Source organism: Loxodonta africana, chromosome 13 (assembly GCF_030014295.1).
Source record: "Loxodonta africana isolate mLoxAfr1 chromosome 13, mLoxAfr1.hap2, whole genome shotgun sequence".
Taxonomy (NCBI): Eukaryota; Metazoa; Chordata; class Mammalia; order Proboscidea; family Elephantidae; genus Loxodonta; species Loxodonta africana.
This window is the reverse complement of record NC_087354.1, coordinates 17,659,521-17,675,569: the sequence shown is the minus strand read 5'-3', so window position 1 is coordinate 17,675,569 and position 16,049 is coordinate 17,659,521.

The window sequence follows — 16,049 nt, the reverse complement described above, 5'->3', positions numbered from 1 at the left end:
CATGGGATCCTTGTAAAGGTCATTTGGAGCCACGGTCTGTATAGTAAAGGTCCCACAAAGAGACCATCCTTCATCAAGAACTTTTGAATTGAGAAGAATGTTTCTATTCATGACATCTTTCCACCTTAATGAGGGGAAGTTAAAAGGCCACCTCCTGAACTCCAGAACCATCAAACTTTACGTATTTTGCTTCACCCTAACCCTAGAACAGTGAACTCCTCCTGGAAAATGGCTTTCATGGCCATTTCAAGTGAAACACCCTGCACTGATTAAGCACCTGACCGAGCCATAAAGCAGGGGAAGAGCATTTTTCGGTGATTTTTTTCCCCTGAGGTTATTGTCCCTGGGTCAGGAAGAAGGCATTTATGTCTAAGAGCTTTCTACTGATAAAAAGAAAATAGGCTTCAACCCCTCCATCCCAGGCCCCATCCAAAACCTTTTGTGGCCAACTCAAACCTTCTCTGTGAATAATTTAGTATTTTTTAACAACATAATTTAAAAAATAATATTTCTTTGTTTACAATTATACAAAAATCACTGATTGAGCATCTGAGAGAAATCTGATTGGTCCGGGTTGTGTTGTGAGGGAATAGTTAACATTTCCGTTTCTCCTGTTCTCCTTCGGGTTTCTCTTCTCTTGTTGCCCCAGATACCTCCTCCTTCTCGGCCTCACCAGGTATTTGGAATCTGACAAAACTGTGGCAAAATCACAACTGTCTTTCGAAGAACCAACTTCTTCCTCCGAATTCATATGTCAATCCAGTTAAATTGTCAAATTTCAACTGCTTTACTCAATAGCTGCTTATTCAAATATATTTATGAAGCAAACACCAAATCCACCCACTGTCAGATGCTCACACATATGCACACTTAGACACCTCAACAGCCCCTGCTGAGCTGAGCTGACAGGATGTACGGCTGCTATATTTTACAGTATTTGATATGCAATAATTAGCGCCTGTTAAAGGAGGAGAAAAAAAAAAGATATCACTACCTTGCAACAAATGACTGGAATCAGTATTTCCAATTCTTCAGGACTCAGTGCTGAAAGGAAGATCCCTGGTGTAATTTAATACGATGTGGCTGTCGCTATTACACTTGCCAGCTCTCTGATAGCAACAAATGCCTTTTCATATTTCTAACAGGGAAGGAGTCTTCATTGGAATTCCTAAAGGGAGGTGAGCCAGAAAATAGTGTATTTCAGAATTTTATCATTAACTTCTTAGGTTATGAGGTTTGCATTTCTTTTTTGGGTTTAATAAAGTTGTTTGTTTTTGTTTTGAAATGCAGGGTAAAACACACTCATCCCTCGGGATTAAGCTATCTTCTTCCTTCTGAATAGATGTTCATTTCAGGACCATGCAAATGTTAATCTAACAATCCACTGTGATGTAGGTATCCTCCCCTTACTTTTCAGTTGAAGGACCTCAGCATTCAGAGCGGCTGAGATTTCCAAATGCGGAAAGAGATTTAATGGAGAAGCCAGACTCCATCCTCTAGTCTCTACACTGAGTCTCCTTTTGGACTCACAATTGTGGTTTGATAAAAATAAAAATGTTTATTAATATACTACACTCTGGGCAGACAGTGAGCCCTGTCCTGGAGTCCTAACTGCACGCTTTCAATTGGCAGCCATGGGAATTCCTTAGTCACAACAGTGGATTAAAATGAAGAAATTGGGCCGAGGGTACGTGCAGGGGTGTTAACATTGAGAAATACTTTGACATTTGGAATAGAAGAGGGCAGCACCCTCCCCTCAGGACACCTCTTTGAGTTCATATCATTTAAACTTGCCCCTCAACTGTCCTGATTTCAAAATAAGGAGCTCAATGCCTTTGCTTCATCTTGGAGGGCTGATTAGCTCACTAATGGACCATCCTTCCATGTTTTCAGTTTTCTCATATTTCAGTAAAAGCATAAAACCTTTATATGCCTAGTCCTTCTCCAGAGAATGCTAGTTTTGGAGACTTTTCCTTATCTCTTTTCTCTGTTTTTCAGAAATTGCATACCTGTTAGCCCTCTAGTCACTGGCAGTTGTCTAGTCCAGCAGAATCATCACCACACGGAGGCCAATTCCTCACAGCTCCTCAGTGGGAGCCCAGCTTCAGAGTCAGAGGCTGCTGGGAAACTCTTTCCCTGAAGTCTTCCTGGTTCCTAGCTTATCAGCTTCCTCTGCCTCAGCAAAGGAGAGAAGCATCATTTATTCCACCATCTGAGTGGAGAATTCTGCCTGTTGCCTTCTCACAATCTCTTCAGAGCTTCACTCTCCAGGTTGCACCAGTCATTTCACTTTATCATGGAATGTTTGTTTGAGGGCAAAGGATGGGAGAGTACACACCAGTTTTCTTTCTCCACTTTTGTAATCTTTGACCCTAATTTTGTACATTATTATGATTTCACACACAAGGGAATTGGAATGTTCTGAGAAGTCAGAAAATCACTGTAAATGAAAATGTCAAGAACAACCAGAAACTTTGTGTGTGTGCGCGTGCGAGGGTGTGTGAGAGAATGTGTGTGTGTGTGTCAGAGAGAATTTGTGTGTGTGAGAGAGAGAGGAAGAGAGTGAATGTGTGTGCTCATGAGAGAGAATGTGTATGTGAGAAAGTGTGTGTGTATGTTATTTATTCATCATCAGATACTTATTAAGCATTTATTATTTTGGCTACACATATTGGTTGTTGTTGTTAGGTGCTGCAGAGTTGGTTCCCACTCATAGTGACCCTATGTACAACAGAACAAAACACTGCCTGGTCCTGTGCCATCCTCACAATTGTAGCTAGGCTTGAGCCCATCGTTGCAGCCACTGTGTCCCTCCATCACGTTCAGGGTCTTCCTCTTTTTCACTGACCTTCCACTTTGCCAAGCACGATGTCCTTCTCCGGAGAATGATCCTTCCTGATAACATGTCCAAAGTATGTGTGATGAAGTCTTGCCACCCTTGCTTCCAAGGAGCATTCTGGTTGTACTGCTTCCAAGACAGATTTGTTTGTTCTTTTGGCAGTCCATGGTATATTCAATACTCTTCACTGACACCACAATTCAAAGGCGTCAATTCTTCTTCAGTCTTCCTTATTCATCATCCGACTCTTGCATACATACCAGGCGACTGAAAACACCATGGCTTGGGTCAGGTGCACCTTAGCCTACAAGGTGACATCTTTGCTTTTTAACCCTTTAAAGAGGTCTTTCACAGCAGATTTGCTCAATGTAACGCATCTTTGATTTCTTGACTGCTGCTTCCATGGGTGTTGACTGTGAATCCAAGTAAGATGAAATCCTTAACAACGTCAACCTTTTTTCTGTTTATCATGATGTTGCTTATTAGTCTGGTTGTGAGGATTTTTGTTTTATGTTGATGTGTAATCCATGCTGAAGGCTGTAGTCTTTGATCTTCATCTGTAAGCGCTTCAAGTCCTCTTCACTTTCAGCAAGCAAGGATGGGTCATCTGCATATTGCAGGTTGTTAATGAGTCTTCCTCCAATCCTGATGCCCTGTTCTTCTTCATATAGTCCAGTTTGTCAGATTATTTGCTCAGCATACAGATTGAATAGGTATGGTGAAAAGATACAACTCTGACACACCTTTCCTGACTTTAAACCATGCAGTACCCCCTTGTTCTGTTCAAAGGACTGCCTGTTGATCCATGTACGGATTCCTCACGAGCATGATTGTTACAGAATTCCCATTCTCTGCAGTATTATCCACAATTCGTTATGATACACACAGTCAAATGCCTTAGCATATTCAATAAAACACAGGTAAACATCTTTCTGGTATTCTCTTCTTTCAGGTAGGATCCATCTGACATCAGCAGTGATACCCCTAGTTCCATGTGCATGCACATTGGTAAGAATCATATAAAGTTCTGTAAAACAAAGTCCTTGAACTCCAGAACTCTAGAATTATTTTGCAAGTAGGAACCCCACCTCTGATGAATTGTTTTCCTGGTTGAAAGACAATGAGTAATGTATCAGACAGATTTAGAAAAAGCTTAATTTCATCAGAGATTAAAAAAAAAAAAAAAAAGAATGGCTATTTCTTGCAAAATGGCTCATTACCACCTCAACCAGATAGCAATAGGGTTAAGGTTGGAAAAAGAGGATGGAGTCAATAAAAATCCAGTCTTCTTAAAGACATGCAAGTAGGAAAATGCACATTGAATTAGGTATGCAATGTAATCTACTGTGTATATATATGTACACAACACACACACACACACACACACACACACACACATACATATGTAACTATAAAAACTATTAAAAAAAAAAAAAACTTGGGAGAAACTAATCATTAACTTTATATGGAAGGGAAAAAGGCTCCAGATAAGTAAAGTATTACTGAAGAAGAACAGAGCAGGAGGCCTCCCACTACCTGACCTCAGAACCTACTATACAGCTACAGAAGTCAAAACAGCCTGGCACTGGTGTAATGACAGATACATTGACCAATGGAACAGAATCAAGAACCCAGATGTAAATCCATCCACTTACGGTCATTTGATCTTTGACAAAGGGCCAAAGTTCATTAAATGGGAAAAGACAGTCTTTTTAACAAATGATGCTGGTAAAACTGGACGTCCATCTGTACAAAAATGAAACAGGACCCATACATCACACCATACACAAAAACTTTCAAAACGGACCACAGACCTAAATGTAAAACCAAAAACTATAAAGATCATGGAAGAAAAAAATAGGGTCAATGCCAGAGGCTCTAATATACACCATAAATAGGACACAAGCCATAACTAACAATACACAAACACCAGAAGGTAAGCTAGATAACTAAAACCTTCTAAAAACTAAACACTTATGCCCATCAAAAGACTTCACCAAAAGAACAGAAAAAGAACTTACAGACTGGGAAAAAAATTTCAGCTATGGCATATCCAACAAAGGTCTGATCTCTAAAATCTACAACAAAAAGGCAAATGATCCAATTAAAAAAATGGGCAAAGTTTATGAACAGACGCTTCACCAAAGATGACATAAGGAAATGCTCGCGATCACTAGCCATTAGAGAAATGCAAATCAAAACTACAATGACTTGTAGTTTTGATTTGTACGGGCACCAATCAAAAAAACAGAAAGTAATAAATGTTAGAGAGACTGCAGAAAGATTGGAACTCTTATGTACTGCTCTTGGGAATGCAAAGTTTTACAACCATTTTGGAAATCAACATGGCGCTTCCTTAAAAAGCTAGAAATAGAAATACCATATGATCCAGCAATCCATTCCTAGAATATATCCTAGAGAAATAAGAGCCATCACACAAACAGACATATGCACACCTATGTTCATTGCAGCATTACTCACAATAGCAAAAAGATGAAACAACCTAAGTGTTCATTAGCAGATGAATGGGTAAACAAACTATGGTACTTAATACACAATGGAATACTACACAATGATAAAGAACAATGATGAATCTGTGAAACATCTCACAACATAGATGAAGCTGGAGGGCATTATGCTGAGTGAAATAAGTCAGTCAAAAAAGGACAAATACTGTATGAGACCACTAGTATAAAAATTAATGAAAAGGTTTACACAGAAGAAATAATCTTTGATGGTTACAAGGGAGGAGAGGGGTGGGGAGGGGAAAACACTAAATAGGCATTAGATAAGTGGTAATTTTGGTAAAGGGTAAGAGAGTACACAAAACTGGGGAAATCGGCACAACTTGACCAAGACAAAGTCCTATAAGTTTCATAGACACGTCCAAACTCCCTGAGGGATCAAATTACTGGGCTGAGGTCAGGGGATTATGGACTCGGGACATCTAGCTCAACTGGCAAACATAGTTTATAAAGAAAATGTTCTACATCCTGCTTTGGTGAGTAGCATCTTCAGTCTTAAAAGCTTGTGAGTGCCAGCACAACTAGATAGTGCCTGGCTACCACCACTGATTGCTCTGACAGGGATCACAATAGAGGGTACTGGACAGAATGGGAGAAAAATGTAGAACAAAATTCAAACTCACACACACACAAAAAGACTGAACTTACTGGTCTGACAGAGACTGGAGAAACTCTGGGAGTATGGCTCCCAGATACCCTTTTAATTCAGTATTGAAGTCATTCCTGAAATTCACCCTTCAGCAGATGATTTGACGGGCCTATAAGACAAACAATACTTATAGTTCAACCATATATATGAGACTAAAAAAACAAAGGCAAGAAGGCAGGAAGGGACAGGAAAGCTGGACGAATGCAAATGGGGAATCTGAGGCTGAGAAAGGGGAGAGTGTTGACACATTGCGAAGTTGGCGACCAATGTCACAAAACAATACACGTATTAATTGTTTAATGAGAAACTAATTTGCTGTGTAAACTTTCACCTAAAGCACAATAAAAAATAATAATAATACTCAAAATTAGTAGGAATTTTGAAAGCTAAAAACTTATGAAAAGAAAAAACAATGAAATTATCTTGTCTTTTCACTATATATTGATCAACCATTCACCCAACCCTGGAAAGTGGTAGGTAACAGCTAGGCTGTAATGTTCTCTACTGAGCATAAACAATTCCACGTAATGAGATAAAGTCACTCTGTGAGCTGTGAACATGGAGGAAAATGACAAAAACAAGACTACTCAGTGATGATACTTAAATAAAGAAAAAGACAAGGGCACCATGCAACCACAAAAATAACCAAACACCTTCCCCTGTTGGCTAACATGAGTGACTTGTATGTCTTTAGCAATGGTATTTGAATCCTGCTTCATTTCTTCTGCCTTCTAAATAAAAATCATTAACACACCCAATCCCCAAATGCTATTCTTTCAAGACAGCAGCCAATCAAGATAAACCACCAGGAATTCCACATTTTCTAACAAGCCCACCCAGCATTCTTTTACTGAGATGAACCTTGTATGTACTTCCCCTTGTTGTTAATTCTCTCACCTGTAAAATGAGGACAGGACTACTTAACTCACCTCACAGGTTTATTGCATGGGTAAAAATTAGTATAAGAAAATTTTGTGGTAGTATTTTTGTATTGTCAAGTACATAAAATTTTTGTTTAATTCCCACATTTCATACAATTCACAAAGCACTGCCACAAAATCTCCTTATTATGTTTTATCCATCAATGAATCAATGATGAACAAGGCTAAGGCTTCATTCCATGTAAGTTAGCTCCATTTTTGCCTTATGTTTTAATATCTTTTCTAACTTTAAAATTCTTTAGGGTCTGATATGTCTTTTAGTATACAGTATGAATTAAAATCATATTTTCATATTATATTTTGCCGATGAATATGTACTTTGTAATTTTGATATCAAATTTAAAATTCTATTGCACTGGTTTCTAACACATGTGGCAAAATAATTCTTTATGTGAGCAGTACAGAAGTAAGAAAATAGACTTGAGTGCCAGGTAGCCTGAGCTAGAATTCTGGATCTACCACTTAATTGATTTGGTGGCCTTGAGCATTTAATTAAAGAATTTGTGCCTTGGTTTGTCATCTGTAAAAATAGGGATCGTGGTACTTTTCACAATCCACTCAACAGCAAGTTTTTTTTGTTTGCTTGTTTTGGCTGCTCTATTAATATACCTGTAAAATGCTAAGAATGATTGGTTCTTGGATCTCAGTGATATACACACCAGCAATTATTATTTTTCTGTCTTTCTTCAGGATTTGTGCTCTCTTCATGCTTGGTAGATGCATGAAGTCAATGCATTCTCCTACTCTTTCAAAATACAAACTCAACCCATTGAAGATATTAGACTAGATGGTCCAAAGGAAGAGGGGAGACAGGAAACATCCTTGGAGTGTTTCAGGAAGGGAGAGGAGAGCAACTCTTTTCTGGTATGGGAAGATAATGCTCATCGTTGAGCATCATATTGGGAGAATAGATGGCAAAATGAAGGGGTGTGGTAAATGGTTTAGACCTTGGGACCTTTGCACTATCCTGGAACATTGAAGAGAACAAGCTGTGATTAAGATTGAATTCCCCACCAGCTGAGTGGGAAGGAACTCTGAATCATACTTAATTTGATTTAAAGGACATTTTTTAAAAAAAGGTTTTTTGCCATTTTGTTTAAAAAGTCATACCTGCTATATAAGCTAAAATTTTTTTCATTATTGGCAAGAAATTCTGTTTTTAAAGGCATTGCAAATTGTCTCATACCTTACAAACAGGCCAGTCTAATGATTCAAACACTGTAACTAGAGTTAGAAATCCAAATGTGATGCTAAAGCTTTCAATGACCTTCAGCTAATGACTCAACTACCCATCGGGTTCATTTCTCCACCCACAGGCTGAATATACAAGTAAACTTCCACTTGCCGAAGGACAGGAATCAAGTTGTTTCTAGGACCTAGAATAAATAGTCCTAGATAAGACTTCAATAAAATTGTCTGAATAAGGAACTTCAAGATGAATTCAGGTCCTTCCACTGGGGTTGTAGTAGAGGGATGGACTCATAAATTTGGATACATAGAGAAAGACAAATGATATTGAATGATTCTGTATGTTCAAGTAGTATTCTAGCGCTTGCTGAAGAAATACATTGGTACAAACATCTGACCTTTATTATTTTTTTACATCAGTGAATTTTAAACATCTAAGTACTGTTGTTAAGGTGTGTCACAATGGAGTGGTCTACTTTCAAATGTCACATTAAAAGAAATATGTGAGGAATGTGAACTTTAGGGAATAATAATAAAATATAACCTATATATTTATCCCAAAGCTAATCCTCCCATGCCTATTAAATACAGTTCAGATTAATAAAGAAAATATAGTATTATTTGTGCCATGTGTAAGTGACCTCCATTTACACAAAGCAGAGGAGTTAGGATTTATATAATTGTTACTCCCTGTAAAACATCCTTTATTGGATTTTGAAATAATCTATTAAAAGGAAAGTCACGGAAAAACATGTGAAAATAGGTTTATTTAAATCTATGATGGTTCATTGTCCAATCATGACAGTACAATTAATTTAATTTTGTTACCAAAGAGATGAGGCCCCTATCCCCAAAAGCCAACACTACTCCTCCATCCAATCTCCAGACCCAGGGCTGAGGATCGGCAGGTGGGTGCACACTGATAAGGTGGCATGACGGTTCTGATGGAGGAGGGGTACAAAATAGTGTAGTTGTTAAATTATCACTAGGCCTACACTTAAGAAGATGGTCCTGCATGGATTAAACCCTGACTAAATGGAGCCGTGGTTGCACAGTGGTAAACAGCTTGGCTGCTAACCAAAAGTCGGCAGTTCAAATCCACCATCTGCTCCTTGGAAATCCTGTGGGGCAGTTCTACTCTGTCCTATAGGGTTGCAATGAGTTGGAATCGACTTGACAGCAAATCGATGGGTTTCATGGATTTTGGTAGGGAGAAAAATAACACTCTATGGATTCTTTTAAAAGATAGTTCTTTCATCTGTTATAGAAAAAAAAAATACATGTGTACAGGGTGTTATGTACGAGTCCCAGGGTGGTGTAAATAGTGAATGTGCTTGGCTGCTGACTGAAAGATTTGTGATTAGAATCCACCCAGAGATGCCTTAGAAGAAAGGCCTGGTGACCTACTTCTGAAAATTCATCCATTTTAAGCGTTATGGAGCACAGTTCTACTCTGACGCACAAGCTGGAGTCTACTTGACAGCAACTAATAATACTGATTTTGTATAAGACATTCCTTTTCTAATAAAATCATATATTTCGAATGACTGAATATGACATTTCCGATTTGACACATTGGAGTTGCAGAGAGATAACCTACATATAGAAATGTTAAGCTTTCAGGGTAATATCATTTCTTCGAAGATAATTAGATGTAGGATGTAGCACTTGTTCCTCAGGATGAAAAGCTTGTAAAGTGACTAGCTAACTGCTACACTGCCCAGTGTGAGTTAAAGATCTTGAGACAAAGGAGGGTGTTGCTTTCCATTCTTGGAAACACAGGATGCCCAGCTCCTGACTAATAAACACAGTATGTAATCTTAGAGGCTGCTGCTTCTGTTCTACCAAGGAGATAGGCACTTGGGTTGTGCATATAACCCTGCTGCTGTTGTTGGCTGCCATTGAGTCAGCCCTGGACTCATGGCAACCCCATGTGTCACAGAGTAGAACTGCTCCATAGGGTTCTCTTGGTTGTAATCTTTATGGAAGCAGTTTGCCAGGCCTTTCTTCCATGTGACCACTGGGTAGCTTTGAACTTCCAGTCTTTAGGTTAGCAGCCAATGGCAAACTGCTTGGGCATCACAGGTTCCTTGGTCCCCATGGCTCATAAATTGGAGTTCCTGGGTGATACAAACCGTTAATGTACTTGGCTGCTAATCAAAATGTCGGGGGTTCAAGTCCATGCATAGACCCCTTGGAAGAAAGGCCTGGCAATCTCCTTCTGAAAAATCAGCCACTGTAAACCATATAGGGCACAGTTCTACTCTGACACACGTGGGAGGTCACCATGGGTGGGAGTTGACATAAAGGCAACTGTTTTTTTTTTTTTTTACTGGTCTCATAAATTATAATTTGAGTAGATGGAGAAAAGCAAGGAAACATTTATCTATTTGTTAACCCTCTTTTACTTTCCAATATTTGGAACAAGCTCAAACCAGTTGTAGGTATGACAATTGAATATTTGGTACAGAGTTCAAAGGTGTCTTAGAGAATCCCAATGGCACGCACACATGGTCTCAGGAAGGGACTGGGCTGGAAGCCAGCAAACCTAGGCAATATGTTTTTCTCTTGCTGTCTCTGTTTCTCTCTGCATCTATTTCTCTCTTTTGTCTTGGCAAACTGGTTGGCTCTGCTTCTCAGCCTTCATGGCAGAAAATAGCTGCTCCACAGTGTCCAAATTATATGTCTCTCACCACCAGCCACACACAGGACTAATTAATGTCCTCTGAATTCCATCCCCAAAATCTTGGAAGAACTCACCTGATTGGACCAGCTGGCTTGGCCCTTGTGGAAGCCCTTGAACAGTCAGTTTTGACCAAAATCCTGGAGAGAAGGTCCTACCATACAAATACAGCTGCTGATTCACACAGTTATAGGAGAGGCAGAGGGGATGTGTGGGCTGGCTAGAGACCTGGGGGAGTTCCTGGGTGGTGCGCATGGGTAATGCACCAGGCTGGTAACCAAAAAGTTGGAGGTTCAAGTCTACCCAGAGCTCATTTGAAAAAAAGGCCTGGCAATCCACTTAGAAAAAATAAGCCATTTAAAACCCTGTGGAGCAGTTCTATTCTGACACACTGGGGTCACCATGAGTTGAATCGGCTTTATGGCAACTGGTTTGGTTTAGAGACCTGGCAAGACACCTTGAAAAGTATCTACTAAAATTATTTTCATAAGTTCTTTTGAATGAAGAACTTGACTACTGAATATTATTGGGGGAATGATATTAAAAATATGGGTTCTTTTTACCAAATCCTCACTGTGTATAAATCAGCCTGTTGGGAAGTATTGGTAATAGCCACAGGTTTTGGTGGCAGATAGTCTGGCTATGTTTCGTGCTGTGCATTTTTGCCCAAATTCTTTAATCTTTCTAAGTCTCAGTTTCCTCTTCTGTGAAATGAAGAAAATTGTATCAACCATCTAGGGTTGTTACATGCATAAAATGAGAAAGTACAAATAAAATAATTAAAATGTTCAGCACAGTTTCTGGCAAAAAGTAGGTGCTTAATAATTACTATTTTTAAAATAAATAGTAATTATAGAAAGTATTATTTCTTGCACAGATGCATAGATAGCCACTGTCAAGTTGACTCTAGTCCATGGCACCCTTATGTAAACCAAATGAAACATTTTCTGGTCTGGCATCATCCTCACAAATGCTGTCTTGTTTGAGTCCATTGCTGAGGTTATTATACCAATCCATCTGATCAAGGGTCTCCCACAGCCTCACTGGCCCTCTACTTCACTAAACATGAAGTCCTCCTCCAGCAGTTGACCCCTCCTGGTAATGCATCCAAACCAAGTGCATCACACAGTGTTCTGTTGTGATCCATAAGATTTTATTTAGCTAATTCTCAGAAGTGGATTTCCAGGAATTTCTTTTCAGTCTGTCTTAATCTGGAAGCTCTGCTGAAGTCTGTCCAGCATGGGTAGACTATTTACGGCATAGCTTACACATCACAGCAGCACACAAGCCACCCCATACAATAAACTGACAGATACGTGGTGGTATCCTGCATATACACACCATTATTACAATAAATGATTGTATCAAACACAATATTGCACCAGTCTTATATCAATATTCCCATGGCCAACCAGTTGGATTCACTTACCCTCATAAGATACTTTGATTATGCTGAAGTTAATCCCATTCTCCTTCTACTGTTCCTGTAGAACCTACACCACCCCCACCCCAACACACACACAAACTACAATGAAATGGAAAAATGCCTTGACAGGTAAATGCAAGGTGTAATTCCTATTTTATGGTTAAATATTATAAAAAAATTCAAAAGCAGATTGCTGAAATTCAGCTAGAAAATGGAATCCTCAATTCACTATATGGACTTTCTGGCATTATCACAAAGGGTGTATGTGATGACCCTTCACGATGAGCTCAATTCAGACAGAAAGGACAAAACATCAAGTAAGCGTTTTGAAAGGGAAGATGTCTTTTATACTCCATAAGCTTTGACAATAAAAGGATGAAGAAGAAAGTAGAGTAAAAGAAAAGAAGAGGCAAAACCCGTGGTTTCTGTTTGCCTTGCGCGTGGGAAGCAGTGCCAGAATGAACCATCAGGTCTTGGGGTGATTTTCCAGTTACCGCGGAGGATGCCTTTGGTCAGCCGCCATGATGGATTGTTGCTATTAGTGGTCCTGAGTGGGACGAATAAAGCGGCTCTGTCTCTGACAGAGTGGGGCTGTCACCACTAAAACTGAATGGAGGTGATTCTAGTAAAATTTGTTAGGGATGCTCCTTGGGGAGAAAATGGTACAAATGAAGTGCCAAGAGTAGGAGAGTCAGTTGCCCAATTGTAGCCGCGTAGATCAAAGCAAGATGGCAGGTCCTACTCAGCAGATGGGCGCTTTGCTTAATACACAATCCTGAGTTCCTTCCCTTCCTCCACAGCAACTTGTGTTAACAAAACAGCATCATATACGCCCAAGTGTGTGTGTGTGTGTGTGTGTGTGTGTAATCAGTTGCTGTCGAGTCGATTCTGACTCCTGCCAACCCTGTGTAGGTCAGAGTGGAACTGTGCTCTGTAGGGTTTTCAATAGCTGATTTTTTTAAAGTAGATTACCAAGCCTTTCTGTCAAGGCAACTATGGGTGAACTTGAACCTCCAACCTTTCGCTTAGCAGCTGAGCACATTAACGATTGATCTATATGGACAGAAGCAAAAAATCAAAATGATAATACATTTTCTATTGTATTGTATTGTAAAACTATTCAATACTCAGGTTAGAAAAAAAAAGAGAAAGAGGGTCAATCTTTTGTCTCCTAACAGATGTGCCTGACATGCAGATACTAGAGCCAGGGTTTTATATGACATAAAACGGAAATATATTCTTCTATGACGGTATATCTCTCATCACCATTAAAATATAATAAAACCGTATGACAGGAAAGAGGAAACATTTGAAAAGTTGGGTGAGGCTTTGTCATGTATTAAGAGTTAGGATCTGAGAGCTATGTTTCTGGTTAAGCCTATATCAGGAGACATAAAGAGAGTGAAATATACCCTTTTCCATCTCTCCGAGCTTCAGCTATTGGAATGTGTGCTGTTAAAATCAAAGACTACTGCTCTTATTGATAGCCTGTCTGGACGTACTGACAGCACAGAGCTTGCTAGCTTGCTAGAAGGCAAATACTGTAGGTGCTGTTACTGCTCAATTGCCCTGTATGATCAATATGGCCTTTTCAATACTATCTTGAGAAATGTCAATACTATCTCAACACAATTGCCTCTCAGCAATGGTGGAGTCTTGTAGAACAAAATCTTTAGTGACAACATTATCATTTATAATCACAATCCACAAGATGCTAACTGAGCATCTATTTGTTCTGGATAGCTTATTCCGCCTACAAAAAGTACAGCTCTGTTGGTCCAGAACTTTAACTCTAAGCAGGTATTACAGAATCATTTCCTTTTGTGACTTATAATTATTCTTTTATTATGTTTATATACCTTGATTTGTTTAGTTGTTAAATTTTCTAGGATAATTTAACAATGGCAATAGCAATCTACACCTTTATACTACTTTACAGTTCGCAAAGTGCTCTGTGCCTGTGATTTCATTTAAACATCACAACTTTTGAAATACATAGGACAGGTAACATTGTCCCTATTGCTATGCTGAAGAACCAGGAAGGTTTAATATCTACTATTACGAGAAGAGGGACTTTGTCATGGGCATTTTTGAAGTTCCCAGGATGGACTACAATGATGGTTGCAGAATAAGGCTCAAGAGAGGTTTATTGATGGTGGGCTAGAGTGATGCACGCACCAAGTTGGTAGTGCTAGTGTATACATGAGTGCTTACACAAACACACACAAAACAAACACTAAGACCCCAAGAGCAGTACATTTTTACTCTACTTGGTGTCATCTCCATGATGGAAGGTGGTCAGCAATTTGCAACAAGAAAACAAGTAAGTGTATATTGCTTCAGTCTGGGCTTGAAAGGTAAAGTCCTCCACCATAGTTGGGAGGGGAAATAAGGGATGGATGGAAAAATCATTTTGAAGGGAAACATGGGCTTAATGACCAAGATAATATGTGAGATTAGAGAAAAGGAGAGTAGACGAATATTAGAATAGTGGTGCTGAGGCTTAAAAGGGATGTGCGATGTGGAGGGGTGGGTGGTAGGGCAGAATGATATGGGTTACTGCTTTGGGTTGAAAGATATAGAATTCCTTTCAGTCACACCGAGTTTGAGGAGACAGAGGAGCAGCCACTGGAAATGTCCAGTGTGCAATTAATCGGGAGCGTATAAGTGTAGGTGAGTGGGTAAGACTGGGCATATGGACCAGCTAAGAAGCAAGTTAAATCTGTAGAAGTTGATACATACCTAGTGAAAGAACATCAGAAGACAGAAGGATAGGCATTGGGGAACACTCAAATCTAGAAGAAGGAAGTGGAGCTGCTGAACTATCAAGGAGAACAAAGAGAAAAGGCCATTGGGCTTGGCAATGTGATAGTATACCTGACTTAAAGCGATAAAGGTGAGATAGGTGAGCACGAGTATTAATGAGCTCTATCCCTGGATATTCTGGGTTTGGGGAAAAAAAAAAAAAAAACTCTGTGGGTATTTCATTGTAAGCTGTGGTGCACAGAAGCTATTGATGACCTTTTTTCCCATGTGGACCAAATTATAAAGAAATTAGCCTTTGAAGAGGTTGAAGAATGAGGCAGATACTCAGAGAAGAACAGAGACAAGAGTTAGAGAAAGAATCCAGACATTCTTCCAATCCTCCTTAGCTTTAGATTTCTCAAGGCCCCTTCCCTTCAGGTCCTATGATACAAATTCTTTCTCTCACTCCTTCTCTGACTCTCTCTCTCCTTGTTTAATATAGCTCCAATAGAGTTCATATTAATACAGCTGGGTTGGTGATATTAAGAGAAAGTTTAGCATCATAATCAGGGCTTACATGTTTTTCAAAGCTGAAGAGTGGGGACCAGAAAAGAGGAGAGAGGGAAAAACCTGAAGACAGAGGGAGAGAAAAAAATGGAAAAAATTCTCCAGGCATGGAGATGATAGGAGGAAAGTTTTGAGGACCATACAGAATGGCTGTAATCTCCTTAGTAAGACAGAAAAGATTATTATTAGTTAAATCTGAAAGGATAAGGAAATTGAGGAAGTGGCAGTGATTTGCACTGGCAATTGTATGTGAACATGGTAAAAATCAACAAGGAAGAATAAAAGCTGCAGATGCCTGGCATTATATGAGAAGAATTTATAACAAAATAAAGTCTTTTTTCCTCCTTTTCATCCCCCAAACAAGTTATTGAAGTCTGGAAGAAGTAATGGAGAAAACTGGAGGATCTCCATGCTCAGATGAAGTGAGCAGTTTGGGATTTGGGTTGGTTAAATGGTGGGGCAAGTAAGGTGTTAATCTATGTGTTT